The sequence below is a fragment of the Octodon degus genome, unplaced genomic scaffold, assembly GCF_000260255.1.
Source record: "Octodon degus isolate 3935 unplaced genomic scaffold, OctDeg1.0 scaffold00050, whole genome shotgun sequence".
Classification (NCBI taxonomy): Eukaryota; Metazoa; Chordata; class Mammalia; order Rodentia; family Octodontidae; genus Octodon; species Octodon degus.
The window spans coordinates 2,497,333-2,503,438 of NW_004524626.1; positions in this window are offsets into that span (position 1 = coordinate 2,497,333).

The window sequence follows — 6,106 nt, forward strand, 5'->3', positions numbered from 1 at the left end:
TCTCTCTCTCTCTCTCTCTCTCTCTCTCTCTCTCTCTCTCTCTCTCTCTCTCTCTCTCTCTCTCTCCCTCTCTCTCGGGGTCTCACTATGTAGCCCAAGCTGGTCTAGAATTCATGGCAATTCTCCTACCTCAGGCTCCCCAGTGATGGGATTAAACCACCATGCCAAGTTTTGCAGGTTTCTCTGATATAAAAATATATACCGTTTGGAATTGCTAGATCATAGGGTGGGTTTATTTTTAATTTTTTGAGGAATATAAATTGCATGAAGTATAAGTATTTTAACAGCATTAGTTGTTTTAATCCATGAGAAGACTTTTAAATATTTTATGTCCTCTTTAATTTCTTTATCAGAGTTTTAGAATTCTTATTGCAGAGGTCTTTTACCTACTCAATGAAATTTATTCCTAGTTTATTTGTTTTGTTTTGTTTATCACTAGGTTATTTGTTTGTCTCCCCTACCAACCCCTCCCCTCCCCCAAACTGGGTTTCTCGGTGTATTCCAGGCTGGACTTCAACTCACTATGGCTCCAGGCCAACCTAGAAGCTGCAAAAATCCTGAGAGCTGGGATTACTGGTATGCACCACCTTGCCTAGCTAGTTTATTTTGTTTTGTTGTAACTATTGTTTGTTTGGTTTTTTTTTTTTGTTGTTTGTTTGTTTGTTTGTTTGTTTGTTTCAGAACCAGGGATTGAACTCAGGCCCTTGCACTTGCCAGGCAAGCACTTATTCTACTGAGCTATCTCCCTGGCCCTTGTTGTAACAATTGGGAATGAGATTCCTGCCATAATTTTTTTTGGCAGTATCATTTTATAAAATGCTACTGATTTTTAAATGTTGATTTTGTATCTTGCAACTTTACTGAATTCACTTATGAGCTCTACTAATGAAGTCTTACATATATGACACATATGTGTATAGGTAGGTGTCATACCCATAACAATAAGTGGTCACATCATCTGTAAATAGAGATAGTTTTACTTCCTACATTTATTTGTATGCCTTTTATTTCTTTCTTGCATCTCTGTGCTTTGGGTAAGGTGCTGTGTAGCAGCAGAGGTCCTTATCTTGCTCCTTGTCTTAGAGAAGTGTCATGTTGCCTGTGGGTTCATTATACACAGCCTTTGTTCTGTTGAACTAGATGGGACACTTCATGCTATAGAATGAAATGTCACCCAATTTGATAGGTTTTGATGGTGTCGTAGCAGAAAGAAAAAGGGAAAGGGGCTTTATTATAAAGGGAAGGGGGCTTCATTATCTTAGAGGACACAGAGAGAATTTGGGGAAGATAAGGAATTCTCTGGATTGGAACAAAGACAGGCTGAGGCTTTTATGGCTTTTTGCCAAGGACGGGGCTTGAGGGGGGTGTTTAGATATACCTGAGGAGCTGACTGGGGTTTCCCTGAGGTGGTGGGAAGGGTGAAAGGAAATTGCACCCCCGGCTGAGTTGGAGAAGAGGGGAGGTGATCTCTGGGAAGACGAGCTGTTTTTTTAAGAGCTTCAGCCATATCGGATGGCCACCATAATACTTCAGTAATCTATACTAGGGCTGCAACCTATCACAATTAATAAACCCAATTAAGATCTTTAAACTAAATTGTGGTGATTTGCCATTGGCAGTGTACAACCATGTGGGGAAGATAACCTGGTGGAGGAGGATTCCTGGAGCCCAGCTTCTTCTGTGACTGCTGAAGCAGGGACAGAGGGCCCACCAATGCTGGGACAGAGGCTGTGGCACTGAGGAAGAGACAAATCTTGCCAGAAGCAAGCCTCAGCATTCTGTCAGTCTTGCCAGTGGAGGTGCAGAGGCTGCACGGGGCACATATACCAACCACAATAACTGCAGAGATTTGCAGCAAGTCCTTCTTCTCCTCTTTCTCTTTTGTATGGTCTCCAGCATCTGTGGAGGAAGAGCAGGAGTCTTTACTGTCCACACAAAGAGGCGACAGAAGCCAAGAGCATCATGGCGTGAAGAACCTTAAGGTCATCCTCCTAGGTCTAGGGAAAGGACAAAGGACTGCCTCTATGTGAGGCTCTGCTCTCCTGAATGAAAGCAAACTCGCAAAGCTCAGCTCAGCTTCCATCTTTCCACTCACCTCTAGCTAGTGACACATCTGTCAAGTTCTTGGGACTCCTGAACCTACCACTTCACTTCAGGCTGTAACCTTCAGTCTTCCTACAGAGCTCTACCAAGCCTGCTGCTCTCTCTCCTAAAGGTTCCCAGGCCTCTGTCTCCAGAAGAGACCTCATTCATGAAGCCCAGGAGTGTCTGCAACCACCTTCTGGGCTTCAAGCATATCCAGCCTGCTGAGTCCCACCCTGCCTTACTTTTCCCCGTCCTTACCACCCTTTCCCTCTTCTTCTCCTTCTCAGTTAGTGGGCTTCCCACCCTGTCCTTACTTTTCCCTGTCCTTACCACCCTTTCCCTCTTCTCCTTCCCAGTTAGTGAGCCTCATGAGTCATCTTCAACCTCCCCCTCTGTTTCTATCCATTCAACCCCTGAAATTCCTTAAATCTGCTCTTCTTTGCCTTCCCCACTGCCTCTGCCTGCGCACATCCTAGGTTCTCTCAAATAGCCTTGGGAAATAAATTCCAGCTCATCCTTACCATGGCAACAGAGTGGCCTTAGCAAAGCAAATGCTTTTCTCTGTCATTAAAGTCCTTCAGGGCCTTACATCTTATTTACAATAAAGATCAAAGTTATTTGGCCCTGACTTCTAACTGTGTATGTTTGTCTGGGAAGGTCTCTTTGATTTTTCAAGTACCTTTGTAATGAAGCATCTATAAGATAAGTCCTTCCCTTGCTGATAATAGCTATCATTTATAATGTCTCTTCAATGTATTTTTGTCCAAAGATCTGTCCCCACCTCTTGCAGCCAGGTTAAAGAAGAAATACAAATGATGTGGGAGACTCAGTTCCCTGTCAAATGATAGAATGATAGCAATCATGAGTCACCTGACTCAACCTGTTAATTTGTTTACTATGAATGTTTAAAATATATATGAAAAATATATTTAAAAATATATTTTTCACTGTAGTGAAATAAGTATAAAAATTCAGAGTGAGCACTTGGAAATGGGTACAGAAATTTGACAGGGTAATTTCACGTCTGTTGAGTCAAATAATAAAAGACCCGGGCTTGTGTTCTGTGTGTCTGATATTTTACTTCATTTTCCAGTAATTCATTTTCATTGTATTTCATAAAGGCAAAGAAAAACCCATCCTTTACTAAATATAGTTTGAAAAGCACTATAAAAGGTATTATTATTTTTGAAATTTTGCTTAAGAACCACTAAATTTCTAACGATAAACTAGTCATAAGTCATTATTTGAGGAACACTGGCACCAAGCTTTCAGGCCTAATCAGCACACCTACTGGCTGCAGAACAAGTTTGTTTTTGGACTGAGTCACTTGGTGATCTCGTCAGAGACACTTTCCTTCTGATACTATTGTAGGCCACTGAATTAAAAAGAAATATTGTAGGCAGTCAGACAGGGCTGGCCCTCAACGAGATAGCATGGAAGACAAGATACTTTGCAACTGTAAGAGGGACAGACACTCCCGCTGTGCGCCAGACATAAAGAGCAAAGATCTAACAAATGCTCACTACCCTAAAGAAAAGCACATGGGATTGAGCATCACTTTGAGGAAGCCAGGAAGAGTTACTAATCCAACCACTACTGGCTACTGGATAAACTCCTGTTCTATTGTCGTGCCTGCTTGCTACGTGACTCTCTTCTCCATTTAGTCCTGGATTTAATCAATTTTACTGGAGCAATGGTGCTTGGAATCTTATTGGTTGACAATAGTTTTGTCTCACCTCATGCCCACCTAAGCAAGCTGCCATTTTCTCCACCTCAGACTTGTGTGGTTTTGCCCTATAAAAATACCTGGAAGAGACAACTTACTGGGCAACCCGCTCTGGTCTCCTTTCTGTCCCTCTCTCAGACAGAAGCTTTCTTTCCCTGATAAATATTCTGCTCTTAACCTCCTTTTGTTCCTAAAATTCATTCTTTGGTTTTAGAGAACACGAATTTGACCCAGGTACCTCTCAGGTCAGGGGTTTCTTTCCCCTATGTCAATACAACATCAACATTCTTGTTGTTCCCTGAAAGTTCTGGAAAGTATAGCTATGTGGTATAACCTTTAGTAATCAGTGCAGTAGTCTTACAAAGGGAAAGATGATACGTTTCTGATTTCTGAATCAGAAATTACCTTCTGAGATCAATGACTATTGGTTTGAACATGGTAAAAAGGTAGAAGTAAGGGGGGAAAATTCTGCAGGCGTTGCTTCAATAGCAACATCCAGAATGCAGAAGGTGTGGGAACCGGTTCTCCTCACACACAGAGTGGGGACTCAGTGGGCACTTTACAGAATAAACATGCCTTCTCTAAGGTTCTGAGGGTGTGGCGAGCTTGGTCTAGCTGTACCTGGATGTTTTCCATGCTAAAGTCCAGAATGCTGTTCCCCTCAGACATCCAGCACCAAGGAACACATGGGAGACTGAAACCTTTGGGCTAGTTCGGCATTCAAAGTTTCCTGTGGCCTTTTGGAATGATTGTGAGGATGGCTCTGGGCTAGGGAAGAACCATTGCCAAAGCCCGTTAGCTACCTCTGCCAGGGTGAGGCAAGAAGGCAAAACCAGGACGAGAGCTGGTTATTGCTCTCTTGCATCTAGCCTAAAAGATGCAGACCCCTGAACCTTTCATTTCAACAGAAAGGCTAAATTACGATCATGACTTTTTTTGCTTTGGGAATAGTAAAAAGGAAACAGACATTAAGAATAGCATTGCTAGGTAATCTCATTCTAACTTTGTAATCTGTTATGTTCTTCTGATTATTTTATTTTATTTTATTTCATTTTATTTTATGGCAGCTGCCTCTTGACCCAGAGTCCATAAAGCGACTTTATGTACTTCCTACTACCCAGCATCTTCAGAACAAGATGCTCAAACTTCAACAAGAAGCCCAGCTACTTCTCCCAGCCCTTCCATTTTTAGATCCTCCTAGCTTCTGAGGCTTTTTCCTTCCTCAGTGATCAAGACCACTGATGAAGAGATTCTATTCCTGTTTTATAGTCACAGCTGTCCCTGTGTTAGAGCTCTTAGCCCAAGTGCTTTGCTAGTAGTATAGAAGAAGCTAGACGTATACCACATCAGTAAAATATGCTTACCAGGTTCAGGGTCCCGGGTTCAAACCCCAGCACTGCCAAAAGAAAAAGGTCAGCGGTACTAATAATCTCACATGACCCCTCCCCCTTTGATTTCTAGTGCAATTTAACAAGTACTTCAACTGAAATTTAGCATGTCCTTTGATTACAGAAGTAGGAAATAAACTTCAGAAACACTAGTAGTACTTGTGATCTTTCTACTAGTGGGATGATATCTCCATTATTTCATTACAATTTTATTACTGGTGTAGTGAAATAATATTTACACTCATCGTTTGAAAGCATATTGTAGATTTGTTATTTGACTTTTAAGTAATGTAGCATGATGACATTACTGTATTACCACGGCATAAACTGGTTTTTAAAATGCTATAATAATTGCATTCCAGTGTAGTTGGTTTCCTTTGCAATCTTGTGCATTTTATCATATGCACTTATAAATATTGTTCTGCAAGGGTGTTGATAGGTCCATCACTACCAAAAGGGTTCACAGAACAAAAGAGATAGACCTCCAGTTTTCAAAGGACAAGTATTTAACTGTCTCAGTTACTGTTGTCTCATTGCTGGGACAAATACCCAACCACCCAAAATGAAGGAAGGAAAGGCTTAGTTAGCTCACAATCAGTGGAGGTTTCAGTCCATACTCAGAGCAGCACAAGGCAGAGAGCAACCTTTCATGGCAAAGAGCAAGAGAGCAAAGGGAGGAGGGGCAGCAGCTCAGGCAGCTAGCTAGCCTTTCTCCCCTTCTTATACTGTAATGCAAATTACCTGCCCCAGGGCAGGTGCAGCATCCACACCCACAATAATCAATCACAAACTCCAGAAGCCGCCATGACTGCATGAGGCTTTGGGGGACACTTAGACACAAACCATAACATTAACTATCTGTCTACCACATAGTACAATCTAATAGCCCCTAGGACCAAGCTAGAGG